Source organism: Lates calcarifer, linkage group LG5 (assembly GCF_001640805.2).
Source record: "Lates calcarifer isolate ASB-BC8 linkage group LG5, TLL_Latcal_v3, whole genome shotgun sequence".
NCBI classification, from domain to species: domain Eukaryota; kingdom Metazoa; phylum Chordata; class Actinopteri; family Centropomidae; genus Lates; species Lates calcarifer.
In genome coordinates, this window is record NC_066837.1 from 11,793,140 (window position 1) to 11,807,847 (window position 14,708).

The window sequence follows — 14,708 nt, forward strand, 5'->3', positions numbered from 1 at the left end:
TTCTTTCTCTTTCTCTCTCTTTCGCATGCACACGCAGAAGCAACCAAGAAGAAAATATGAAATTCTAATGTTTTGAGCCACAAGCTATTTCAAGTGCAGTGTGACTACATAGTGTACATGTGAGACCATATTCAAATTTGGACTCTTCAGCATCGGGGCACACATTTCTGCTGAAGGTTTATGAAAAATGCATCTATTAATTCATTATTTCGATTGAACCTGTATTATAAAGCCAGACACTGAAACACAACAGTGATTCTGTCTGCCTAAAGTTTCTATTTCCATAATTTAATTGAGGTCACAAAAGCAGCTTTGAAGAAAGTCAAAAGTTACGGGGCACAAGCTTTGCCATATGTTTGCATTGACCTTTAATTTTGTGAAATGTGTGTTACACAATCCTCAGCTTCCATGGGTCAACCTCAGTGATTATTCACAGCGAAAAACTAGCAGCTGTTGACTCTGACAGCCACATTCCTCTCTAGCCTCCTGCGTTTCAATTTGTCTTACAGCAAAAAGCCCTTCCGTTTTTAAATACCAAGCAGGGCTTTTTCCCACACAGGTCCTGCTGAGGTGAAGAATCCCACTCCTGCCACCACAACAGCAGATACGCCAGGGTCTTCTGAGAGGTTAAAACATTCTGCCGATGTTGGAGGAGGAGAGATGAAGAGAAGGGGGAGGGAGGGAGAAGAGGATCTCTCTGACAGTCAGAAAACAGTCCCTCACAGCGTTCGCCCCAGCCTCTGCTGCAAAAACAACACTTGAATTCCTAACAGCGAGTGCCAGGTGGTCACAAGATGAATTCATCAGGGCAATGCATAACGCAAAAGGCAGAGATTATCACATCGCAGCAGCCCTAGGGCCATGGCAGCGCAGGCTGATTGGAGACATAGACGGAGGCCCAGGAGAGGCGCTGGTCTTCCCTCTGGCCAGCGGAGAGGTGTCGGTCCACTCCTGGGAGAGATGGAGGAGTAAGGGAGAGGGGAGGGAGGGGGTGGGTGGTTCAGAGTGATGGTTCACCTCGCTACAGGCAGCCCTCCCATTGGGGCAGGAGCAGGCTAGGAGAGGCCTGAAGGCCACACACACACAGAAATACACACATGCATTCTGCTTTTCAAAAGACACAAACACACAACCATCTTTTCTACCACATCCAGTCCCAACAAGATAAGGGTTAATATCAAAGAAGAGTGCTTGTATGCTTTGCCACTGTAACCCTGCATTGGTGAATAGTTAAGTTACTACTAAGAGTGTGTGTGTGTGTGTTTGTGTGTGTGTACTTCTCAAAGGTGATGGAAATCAAGAATCATCTACGCTAGCCTACAATCCTACCAAACAGCAGAGTGTAAGAACAGATACTACTGTCATTCAGGAGCTCATCACAATGTCCATATGGGAGAAATATAAAATCTAAAGAGCATCAACACTGAATATTTGTATATAGTATGTCAGAGTAAGGGTAATGTATTCAGTTATCTGTGAAAAAGAAGCTTTATGTGGAGAAGTCAAACTGGAGAAGTCAAACTGCTTCGCATCCATCAAACTGTCAAACAAGACAGTCTGTGGTCAATGGTTTCATTTCAGTCAGAGTTTCAGTAATTTTCTATGATTTATAAAATCGACACATCTGTTTATCAACATTATGTTACTTTATCTGGTGAATTATCAAACTGAGCAATAAATACAAGTTGAATTCATTTCATTTCAAATTACAACCATCACCAAGCTCTTAGCTAAACTGCAGACGCCAGATCACTGCTCCAGTCTGACTGTTATTAACCAGGAGAGAAAATCAAATTCATCAGTGCTCCAATAAAAGTCTTGTTCTGTTACATCAATCTTTTACTATCAGATCTAAATGAAAAACAGGAGGAAAAGAAAGAAAAACAGACAGAGGAAAAATATATCTGAGTCACCTGTTTAACACTAAGTAGAATTGGTTATTGTAAGGTTGGTGATTTAATCCCTGCCTCCTCTAGTCTGCACGAGCATGATCCTAAACTGTTTCTTAAGTGTATATGGTAGAAAATGTTGGAAAACTGCTTCTGCCATAGGAATATAATGTAATATTTAAAGCCAAAATTGTTCTAACTTCAAACTGTCTGAGATACAGGAATAGCACTGGATTATGAAAGTAGAGAAGATTACTAATAATATATCTACACATCTATGTTTATCATGTTTCCCGAAAACTACATGAAAAACAGTCTAAGTACAATTACCTGACCAGGAAACTAACAAAGTAATTAATTACACTCACATATTTTAAACTCAGGGATTTTATGTGGTTATAAAATATATTTTATATTATTCTAATGGTTTTTGTAGAAATATTAGACAACTGATGAAGCTGTGTTTGTGGCTGTAATAAGCATATTCAAGAAATTTTATTATGTGATGGTATAACTAAAAATAGATGTTTTCTAGTATCATGAGCCAGCATAACCTCTGGATACACTTTCTTTAGTCCATTAATCATACTTTAACAGTACCATAAATACGTATTATATCACATTAACATCACAATCAGAGTTGCCACATACTAAAGCTTTCATTTCACTGTGGTTAAAAACAATTATTTATGTTGCAATTTCCACAGCTGTCAAAAAAAAAAACATATTTTTAAGATTCAAACAGCAACAAGGGACAATACTAAATCACTGAAAAGACTAATAATTAAATATGATACCATGGATTTATTAAATTTTCTACTCACTTTCCCAAACTGATTACTAATTTGCTCTTTTTTAAATATGAAATTATATACAGCTTTTTCAATGATAACACAGTAAGCCATTATAAAACTACTTTTCTGGTTACCATCACAAAATTATATTTGACCACCAAAATACTATGATTATAAATATGATCTTTTATGGGGTTTTTTTTTTTTTTTTTTACATGAACCTGTTCATCTGGGTTCACCAAATCCCACAACCACATCCAGTTCATGTACAGTAAACAAATCAATGTGTCAAGTTTCCCTCTTGAATCTCTGGTATTCATGGAGAGGTGTGTAGGCTTCATATTTTCTGTTCAAATACAATGTTTTTAACAAGCTCCTATTGGATAGAAATGAAAACGTGAAAGAGAAAAATTAACACGGACCCAAGCGCACACTGACCTTTTTTCAAACCAACACTCCACCATGTTGTATTCTCCACCATTAATTTGTATGTCGCTGCCATTTCTCCACCCAGTGTCGTCCACTTTTCTGTCAGTGTTTCTTTCTCTTTGCTTATTCTACATAAATTATTGACTGGCTAATTTGGTCTGCTGGCCCTGTGAGACACTGCAGCATCGGCATGACAGCTTTATCTATTAGACTAAGCCCAATGACAGCCTTGTTCCGGCTGCATGTGTGTGTGTGTGACTGTTCATGCATGTACTGTAATGTTTGTGTGTGTGTGTGTGTGTGTGTGTGTGTCAGTGTTGGTGTCAGTGTAGTGTGGTGGGGTGGGGGGGGTCAGGCTCATTCTCCGTTGCATTAGCACAGGAGCAGGACTGGGACACATCAACATCTTAATCAATACGCGAGAGTCAATTACTGAGGAAGCGCGTGCTTAAGCAAGATCTGATTATTGGGTTCATGTTCAGTCCACCAAATGGACCGAATCAATGCGATGCGATATGTGCTATATACACCCCCCTCCCTCATTCCTCCTCCTGTCACCTCACCCCCACCCCACCCCCACCCCCACCCCCCGCTGTCCCCCACCCTCTCACATTCCTCATGGACACTTGAGGAAAGGAAGGGAGGTTGATCAAAGTGACAAAGAGGAAGGATTTATGCTCTGGTGCCGACAGCTAACAGGATGCTGCTGAACTTGTCCAGACAGCACAAGTGTATTAAGATGAAAAGGCTGGAGGAGCTTCAAGCTCTCGACGAACCTTTAAATAAGTCATATTTGGTGATGATTTATGAAGATATAAGAGAAAAAAAACTGTGAATATCATCGTAGTGGATATCTGGATGTGCTCACTCCACTCTGCTAAACCAAAACATACTTTATACTGACTGGGTTTGATAAGACCTGTTTTGGGTTTTTTTTTTTCGTGTGGAGAAACACTGCAAATGTAATCACACTTTTTTCTTTTGTGTGTGGATTTGAATTTGTCCATCTCTGATGCTTGCTGCTGATTTCAGGGTGCACAGCAGGTTTCTGTTACTCTTCATCATGCCACTCCAGCGCTGTGTAATGATATCTAGCGTACTACACCTCTTCTCAACCCCTCAGTTCAATAACGAGTGAAACAGTAGATCTGCCTTTCACTGTAGTATTTTCAAGGGCTTTGTCTTTGCGTTTTAGATATCGGTGGGTGTGTTTTCTCTGCCTCTCCCTTGCTTTTCAACATTTGGCTGTCATATTTGCTTTTATTGCAGGATTCCGTTTGGTGTGCTCCTCCTGTCTATAGCCCGTCAACTTATCAAGATGGATCACACAGCAGGCTTCTGCACTTCCTCACTCACAGAAAAACCTCGCCACACCTCAGGCCCCTCCTCGGCCCCTGGAACCTCACCTTGCCATCGGACCGCTTCTCTATCTACCTGACTGAAAAAATTACACCTGGAACCTGGACGACACAACAAAAGGAGAGAGGGAGGAAGAAAAGAGGGCGATGAGAAGCCGGGTGGTAGGGAGAAGACCAACAAAGCAAGAAATCAATAGCCCAGAGATTTTTAACTAAGGGTTTTTTTTTCCTTCTCACTCTCTGTCTTTTTTTATCTCGTAAGCTGCCAAACATCACCAGTGAAACTTGCACGAGGCAGTCGTTGCCAGAGGGTGAATCATAGCAATATTGATTTGATTATGTAAAAGCTCGGTGGAACCTCAAGCCAGATGCAGAAATAACTCCTCACCTAGGTCCTGCGGGAGAGTACACACACTGGTTTGGAGGAGAAAGAGAGAGACAGAGTAGAGAGAATCAGAAAAATAGAAAAAAATATTGTTGAGGATAAAAGCATAATTACTTTCCCTCACAGCTAAAATACATTTTTCCTATTTTCCGAATAGTTCTTCCTTGTGTGGCCCCCCCTTCCTCCCACCTCCTTTTCTCCAGCCTTGCTGGATGATAATTAACACTGTTCTACTGTACTGAATTAAGAGCTGACAGTTATGAACTCTGCAGAAGAATAGGCTGCTACCTGGGAGTGTGCTACTCCAGTTGATCAGATCTGTGTGTGAATGTGAGTGTGTGTTGTCAGACACCACCGCGGCTGATAGAAAAGAATAGAAAAGGCAGTGTGTGCTTGGATTCTGATCTATGGCACCCTCTTCTGGACCCACTATCTCTGTCTGTCCTCTCCATAGAGAATACAACAAACTTAAACAAACTGCTGTACTACAATGATGTGCACTATTTCACTTATTCGTCAATAAATACAGAATTTTGATATAAGAACAGAAAAATCATAAAACTTAATTCTTTGATTAGGAAAGCCCTAAAATTCTGTAAATTTGCAGTGTAATCTTTCAGCAACAAAACATAAGACTTCTAACTAAAATCATTATCAGTTATTTGTTGTTTAAAAGGAAAAAGGAAAAAACAATTTATAGACAAATTCTTTGAAACTTGTAGAAATTGACCCTCTGTTAAAAAAAAGACAAAAAAAAAATAAGAATAAAGTTGTGAAGCGGTACAAAAGATTAAAAAACTCCTTTAAAGGATTTGGCGACTAATCACTTTGCTGGAGCCAGCTCAGACTGAAAGTGCTCCTGGGTAGGCTCTAATTGGGCCACTTTTTTTTTTTTTTTTTTAACAGTGCATTATGGGAGCCACTGATCCAGGGGTCTGTCTTTAACTGCCCTAAATTATGATTCCACCTCACTGAATCCCCACCCCATCAAATGACTGGAACATTCTGGTCAGCTCTCATAATTGGCCTGGGCTGGTATCTCATGTAAAATACTAATCAGATCACATGAGTGGTGGGAGTGTCTTCAAAGGGAGATGGGGTTTCACAGAATCTATTTGAGCGTGTGATTAGGTGGGTATAAAATGGGCCAGAATAACAGATCTCATTAGACTGGACTGTATGCCTACACTTGCCTTTTTTCCTTCCTGAGCATTTTGCTCGTCTGGACTTCCTGTGCATTTTAAGAGGCATCTGCATTTGTTGGTACTGTAATGCAAAGCAGATAGGTCTGAAATGCTGTTGTACCCTTTTCCTCTGTGCACACTGCAGGGCTTGCAGAGTGCGAGATAAAAATGAGGCACAGACACAAAAAGATGTGCTGCTAAAGAACGATAACTGTGTGTATACATTGATTTTTTAATGTGAAGAACTGCCCTTTATTTAGACACATTTTTTTAAAATTTTTCAAAACACTTGATAAATTATACTCAAATTTAAAATCACATGCATATAGTCACTTATTTTGTCAATGCAGTGCAGGGTAATTTTGATTTAGTTCAATCTATTTTGCCAAAAAATGACCCTTTTTTGACGTATTTAATCTAAAAGTATCTGTAAGTGTCTGACCCTGAATGCTATTTACTTAAAAAAAAAAAATGGAATAGCAACAATTAGTCTAAAGTGAGTTTGTCACCAAATGAATTTCTCCCTCATTCTGAATCATTAGGTATTAATGTGATTTAATGTGAAGGAATGCATGGCTTCATACCTAACTGACATCGACTGGTTTAAGAGTAAACATCAATTCTAGATGCACATAATCATATTACCGGGCTAATCGGCATTGATTTTTTTTTTAACTCAGATCTAGATAGAAAAGGTTGCATGCAAATAAAATAAAAGGCATTTTAAGCCTGAGAAGCAGTGTACAGAGGGAATCTGAAGGACAGATCGCACTTGAGGTTTGAAGTTTGGAAATAAAATTGTTCCTTTGTTCTGACTCATAAAAATGCCCAGACTCCCATCTTACCTGCCAAAAAGCTAATTTATCTATTACTGTATCCAGGTGAGTTCACTCTGCCAGCAGCAGAGAGTCTCTGCGATTGCTTGATAATAACAGCGGAGCTCTTAATTAAGGTGCATTTCAGTGAGAAGCCTTCACTCCTGTAAGCCCCCTCTTCAGAATAAGGATAATTCCCATTCATTTGGAGGATCTCTTAATGATCACTCCCACACTGGACTCAACCTCCAAATAATGCCACGCCTCAATCAGCATATTCCACAATCAATTCTGAATGGATTTCCTTTGCTGCTGATTACTTTAATAACTTCAACATATCTATTAGCAAATGGGCATGTGAATCTTTGTGATGATTATCATTTAGCTATGAAAGGGGAGGGGGTAATTTAATTAGGGTCCAATATTGCTTTGCTCAATTATGCTCCAGCAACACATGTTCCTTTTTATTATGGAAACTGTTGTTTCAATACAGTCAAATATTGCGATGTTTAAAAAAATAATAAATTGGGGATAAAATCACTTAGATGATAATGTCAGATGAGGTTGTTTTTGCTGCTTTGCTCACAAAGGAAAGATCACTATAATGTGCTATGTGAACCAATCTCTAATTACATCGGTGGTGCTCCTAAGACTCTGCGAGGGCTCACACACTCCAGTGGCTACACACTCTTCTAATGAGATCCGAGCACAGAATATAGACATATTTTACAAGAGACTAAAACCTTGGAAGGAGGAATTTCTTGGACATAATCCCACCCATCTGAGATTTGTTTCAAGATAAGAATACCTGTGTGACATATCAACTGGAAAAATAGTTAATTATTCAGAGGTAGGATACTGTAGTATTTGTGGTTTAAATCTTATATGACATCCCGCAACAATAACTGAAAATTTTGTGTAAAAACAACTTAATTAGCACTGATCATCTATAATTAAGCATTATGAGATATGATCATTATTGGAGTAATATCTAAATGCAAGCTTTACATAATTTACAGCTGAATGAAAAGGATTAAACCTCCAACAAAGATGTGAATTTTATATTTTATATTATGAAATATTCCATGTCATGCAAAAGCACAGTTAAATATTGTATGGTGAGGACACATCATTCCAAAGTTGTTTTTAGTTCACTGTGTGCTCTTCTGCTAAAATCTGACATCTTTTATGTCATTGTTGCTGCAGAAGAGATTATTGAGGCTAAAATAACCTCTAACAAACCATTATATGACATGTGAAGAGACCTGCTAAATTACCAGAAGAGGACAGTTCCTGAGGACATCACTCAACATTCATGCATCTACCTGAACCGCGTACAACCACAGTAGCTACATTTGTCATCTCAGCTGACAGAAGCACTGGATAGTGTCATAAAATGTGCATTTGTCATGGCACATACTGATTTGTCAGGAGACCATCATTCATAGTTCATAACGCTCTCCCTCTCTCTGCCTATCCAGCAACGTTAATGTTGTTTAAATGCCCAGTGGAGCTGCACTACACCAGATAGCATCCATCTCCACCAATCAGTCAATCAGTACCTGGGAGAGCCCCAGAGAGCCTCCGGATTAGGCCAGTTAGGGTGCTCTCTGGTCTAGTTAGTGGATTAAGACCGTCTCTCAAAAGGCTCAATAGAGCGAGCCACACAAGAAAGGTAACACAGGACGAAAAGTAACATTTCCTCTGTGTAGTATTTGTGGCTTGTGGTCTCAAATGTGTTCTTAATTCCTGGGACAGATGTAATTGTTGTACTGTTGGCTGAATGTGGTCTGGTCCTGTGTGGAGCGAGTCTGTGTTGTGTTACACTCGGTCGCAGAGAAGCTGGGAGAAATAAGTTGTATTTACAATGTAGCACCGCTTCTATTGGATGTAATCAAATTAAAGCAATGTGTGGAATTCCAATTATTCTCCATAAATCATGCAAATAAACCATAGAAAATTCAAATACTCTGGTGTGACCCTTGAACCCAAACTGTTGTCATTTCCAATGCAGAGATCATAATCGTATCAACTTTACCCTGTCTGCTGCACTTAACTGAGGAATAAACAGTTCATTCAAGTATTACTCTGAAGAAAAGACACAAAGTTTAACTGCGCAAAGGCTCGCCTTTCTTTAAAGGAGACTACCAGTCTGTCCCCAATGAAATTAGCACCAATTATGAGTATAACATTTTGAAGGACCTCATAGTCCACTGCTCCATTTGTCATGAGCTCTGAGGAGGATCCCAGGAGCAGAGGGTTTAAGATAGGACACATCTTTCTGTTGGGGGAACTCATGGGGTTATTGAAGGTACACAGGCTTTTTCCCCCCTGACGCATACAAGCATTCAGAAATTAAAAACACTGCAAGGAAAAACAAGCAAACGCTGCAATTAAAGGCCAATCCTCCTCATATAAAGCAAAATAAAAGCACTGTACAAATGGCAATAAACTCCGGATAATGACCTCAGGATGCCAAAGTAATATTTTTCCCCCCTTTTTAATTGTAGTTGTATTCACCCTCACCGTTTCATGTTATGGGGTCGGGCTTTTTAAACTTTTCACAGCTGTGTGGAAGGGAAGGGGACAGCATCCTGAGGCGCTTTCAGGCCTGGTGAGGGGAGTCACTGTGCCAGCTCCCAAGACTTGGATTCATTAGCCGCTTTAGCAGCGCAAACATTACCTTAAATGGTGAGGCCATGTGCTGGCAAGGTCCCTCTCTCGCCTTGTTTCAATTACATGGAATCAAACATTGCAGGTATGCTAGGCACAGGGTCTTTATTGAAAGAGGGAAAGGGAGGGAGAGAGTGGTTTACAAAGCCCTTGCCCTCACTCGCCTGTGAAAGACGGCCTCGTTTTATTTGAAAACTATTGTAAAACAAAAGAAAGTGGTAGTTTGGCAAACAGTTGTGTTTTCAGTAACAATGTGATTTCTTTTCTTTTTTCTTTAACAAAGCCGTGCTAACTATTATATGCTGAATTTTACCGTGAGGTTCCTTTGATTTTATGTGACTTGTCAGCCTTGTTAAAACGTCTGAAAAGATTAGACTTGGATTATTCGTGTCACTCCCCACTTGCATGTGTTTCATTATGAACCTTGGACCGATCTTCAATATGCAGAGCAGCATCCCAGCTGTTTGCGTTGTTTGTGGGACTCCTGGAGTGCCCACAGCTGGTGCCAAAATAAGGCCTTGTACCTCATTGCCCCTGCACCACTAAACAGCTCTAATGTGCTCACACATCTACCAGGAGTCTTAACAGGTAATGAGGTCACTGTGCTGGAAAGGGATCGTGAACACATTTCTATAATGTGACCCAACTGGAGGGAATTAGACAGTACAGCAAGAAAAGGTAAACTGAAAAACAAAAGAGCTCACACTCACGTAGAGGGTAAGGTGCAAAGCTGAGGAGTTCAGAAAATATAAAAATGGCAGCCAGGTTTGTGATAAGGTGCTGAGACCACTACAGCACATACAATTATAATTCTTTACACAGCGAATTTCATGCAGGAATCTGCAAAAACAAAGCACTGATGTAATATATGCCCTGGGTAATAAGATGAAATTAAAAAAGAAGTATAAGGTCATGTGTTCTCTATTAATTCTTATAAAACACTGAGTTGGAATGTCTTCAAATGACCTATTCCATGACTGAGCATGCCAAAGTCAAGTATACTCCCAAGTGCACAGGCATTACTCTCCATTTCTCTGTCATGTATGCTCGCTTCACTCATAATATGCAGATCCAAAAAAAGACTGAAGTAGACTTAACAGGCGAGTATTTCTTTTCAAAATCGTACATATAGCACTGCTTTGCTGAAGCCTGAAACACACTTGATAAACTTTAACTACAAGGACTAAGAAGGCAGAACAATAGTACGACACTGAAACCGGCATGAGCTTTAATCTGGACCAAAAGTCTTCCTCTGTCCCATTTATTTTGGTTAGAAGGTGCAGAAACAGAATACAGACAAGCCTTTAACCAGTTATCTGGGGCATAGTTTCCACTAATGATGACTGACTTGTTCTTCTTCATTCACTGTGATTAGCTAAATATGTCATTCACCCTCCAGGTTGTCATTGGTTTTTATTTCTAGAAACACAGTCAAATCGCTCCCAGGTTTCTTCAGAATATTGTGACCACATATTGACAAAACATGTAAACTATGCGTGACTTATGTGCTTGCTATTTCTGTATTTTTAGCTCAACCAGAGGTCAAGAACAGATGACTTGGCCACCAGCAGTGCTGTGACGACCAGAGGGGATGAATAAAAATCTGGCAGCAGCACATAAGATTCACATTTGTGATTCCCTGCAATGCAGTCACTCTCTGTTCTACATTATATTCAAACGTGTTAATTTTATGTGAGCAAAGTACAGCTATGACACTGTTATAAAAGTTTATAGAGTGTCTTGTCAGCTCTTTAGCAACATCACTTATATCTCACCGTGCCATCCAAAATCAATACAATATTTTTCTCCCAATAAATAATGTAGGCCTGAAAAAGGTCCAAATGCACGCATCGACAGTTGGCTGCAATTAGGGGGCGGCGGCAGCAGTAACTGATGACAGTCCCTCCCTCCCTCTGGCTCACATGGCATCAGCAGAAAATGAAGACACGGATACCACTTTGTCACCGGCTGAGGGTGGACCTGGAAATGACTCCTAATGGAAAAAGGGCTCCCTGAGCCGCCGCTGCATCTGCTGCTCCAAGCACTTTCTCCGGGCCGATGGGCCAGCCCCAACCAGTTTCCAGCTCCCTTTATCTAAGCCTTTAATATGCTCTGGGCAGCCAGCAGCGACCGCAAGCTGAGGTCAGGAGGCATCGATGGCTGAGTGTATGTGTGTGTGTGTGGGTCTAGTCGCTACACATGTATGTGTGTGTGTGTGTCAGGAGAGTGGACAGCAGCAGAAAATACCACTGATACCAGGCTACCAGACTGTTGTGATGTCAACAGCAAACAACCAAAATGAAAAAAGGAGCAAGATAAAAGAGAAATTAAAAGACTGCTGCAGCCATGCTACAGTCCCTGAGAGGCTGTAATGCTCATTATACACCAGAAAACAAAAGACAACGCTGGTTTCTTATATACTTACTGCTAGTAAGGCGATAAGATATAAAGTCTGGTTTTAGGACAGAGCCAGAAAAATGACCATGTTGTGATTTACTCAAAGGGCTTTATCTTCTGTACAATGATCATTTGACTCTGTCAGGCTCACAGTCAGACTCTCATCAACTTTCATTAGTCTCAACATGCTAATGGTGGTATGTGAACATGGAGGTTAACTGTGGTAGGTTTACATATTGACATTTATAATGCAACATGAAGTACAAGTATGCGAAAAGATCTTTAATGTGGCTCTGGGTCACATTAATGACATTTATGACTTTACTGAAATGGGTGTGTTTGGAATAGTCCATCTCATCTTTACCTGAAGAATCCCTAAATAGAACATACAAACATATCATACATTTTGTAGCTTTGCACATACAATTGTTCCTTTTTCATCCAGTCCAGACCATACTATCATGTATGACTGGGGTCCTTTGTATGTTACAAAGCTAATGTTGACATTAATCTCAAAGTACAGCTCAGTATCACAGACACTAGTTCTCTAGGTTTCCTGTCATGGTGCTAAATGAAAGGAAAATTATTAGGATTCATCCTCTGTGGACAATGAACAGACTATGATCTGTTGGAACATTTTAGCCACAAATCGTCCGACCCATATTCCCATTTCTCGGACCACTAGCATAGCTACAGAAGAAGGTGCTGCTGGGTAAAAACTGCTGCTGCCACTGGGATGCTGTGTATACCTTTTCAGTTTTCAAGACATTTTATCTAACTCCTGTGGCTCCCAAGCATATTACTCTCAAAGGATGTTTTTTTTTTTTTTTTTGCTCTTCAATTACTTCAGGAAATTTGGTGAGAGATAAAACTAAGTACCGAAGCAGTCAGAGATTACGAGGCGTACTTGTAACACTGTTCACGCCACATTCAGGGACTAAAAGGCTGCTCTGAGGGGGGGACAGAGATGGTGGAAACGAGCCTCCCATTGTGTCACTGTGCCCCGGCCTGCAGGTGTCTCGAAGTGATGGAGAGGGCTCTGGGAAACATTTATATCTCAAATCCACTTTATCGACCGTTCCCCTGTCAGAGCAGAGCTGGCGGTGGCTGAGGGGGGGGGTTGAAGGAGAGCAAGTGGCTCTTAGCACACAGGCTGACACTGAAGGAGCCTGTAGCACTCACTCTTTAGCTGTGAGTCTGGAACCTCTTTATGGTGATTGTTTTATCAGCGTTCCTGTCTGTCCCCCGGGAGGCTGGGGGCCCAAGGAGGATGACCCTCATTTTCTGAAAGCAAAGTGTTCAGTATTGATCAGTAGGAATGAGCAGCCCCTGACATGGGTTAATTTACTGGACCTGGGAAGGTTCATTGTTTCCTGTCATTCCTGAACTCATCGCACTGACCTTTACCGCCGTGTCCTGCCGTGCAATGAGTGTGCACGCATGCACACACAGAAACATACTGCTCGGATGACTCCACTGCTGACTGCCTGAGCACATAGAGGGAAAAAGTGAGAGCGACACATTGCTAAACAGACAGACAGATAAAGACAAAGAGCAACCATCCCTGCGATGGAGAAAATATCCTTAAATTCAACTAAGTTTCACACCGTTTTCTGAAAGAAAACCAGAACTGTTGCAGTAGGTTTACCCGTTAGTCCAGGAGAATTAACAAGGCTGATGATTGACAAACAGTCAAGCCTCAAAAGGACTTAATGCACCAGGTCAGAAATATATTCCACAGATGCTAACATTGAATATACAATCTCCTGTTCAATCAACCACAAACTGAAAAGGGCTCAGTGTCTGAACATCTTTAAGACCAGATATAATCAATACTAAATTCATAACCTGTGTTCAGAGTATTGAGAGTGACAGAGGTCGAAAGGTGACGTCTGTGGGTGAAAAGGCCAGTTTAGTTACATCGAAAGGTCAAAGCCTTAATGGGAGGCTCAATTGCAAAACTTATTAGGGGCACGGCCTAACAAACAGACTACACAGTCTGGGGTTACATCACTGCGGATAACGCACACTAAACATCAACAGAACAACAACAAACAGGAGTTCGGGGCATATAAATGTTTAGCTGCTTTCATCTGCTTTATATGCGTGTATGACTTTTAAATCCTGTGTTTATTAACAGTGTACTATTAGAGCACAATTTAGTTAGTGCATAATTTGAATACATCATCTTGGGCTTTATTTTAATGTGCATTTTCCATAATATTCTGGAAATCCTCACTGTACTGTACTGTATTATTTACTCTATAGAGGTCGGGGGTGAAAAAAATAATTCACTTCGCTCCAGGATGCATAGTAAATAAGATCAAAATGATGAAGAAATAGTAAGGATGAATTGAGGATAATAATTCACATATGCAAAACAGAGAAACACAAACAGCCTCAGCACAAAGGCAGAAACAGTACTCAGGAGCTGTCTCTTGATGCAGAATCTCTTTGGTTAACATGGTGGTTAGCTTTATTTATTTTGCCCATTTTATGCAGGATTCACCCAGCTCAGGAGACTGGGGAGGTAATAAATCCGTGAGGTGTCATCCCTTTCCCCTCCCCTTCGCCTGGCATCTGCGAGTGCAATGCCACTTCTGATTAGTGCCGCCTTTCCCTCCCAGAAAGCCAGCAGACAGGAACAAACTGATTACTGCCCATCTTCAGGGGATTGGAGACACCTAACAGGAGGATTACATTAACATATTAACGGACGCCCCTCACCTGCAGCCCTCTTAATATCAGTCCCGTGCTCCTTTATTTTTTTGGGGAGGGGTTGCA

The 14,708-nt window shown here is 40.7% G+C and overlaps 1 long non-coding RNA gene across 1 annotated transcript in view; it reads right to left on the minus strand.

Moving 5' to 3' along the window:
- Window positions 1-353: 353 nt before the first annotated feature.
- Window positions 354-14,708, minus strand: part of LOC127142469 (uncharacterized) — a 45,166-nt gene continuing 30,811 nt past the window's right edge. The window contains exon 3 of the long non-coding RNA XR_007813238.1: window positions 354-951. This is a non-coding gene — a long non-coding RNA (uncharacterized LOC127142469). The remainder of the gene's footprint in view (window positions 952-14,708) is intronic.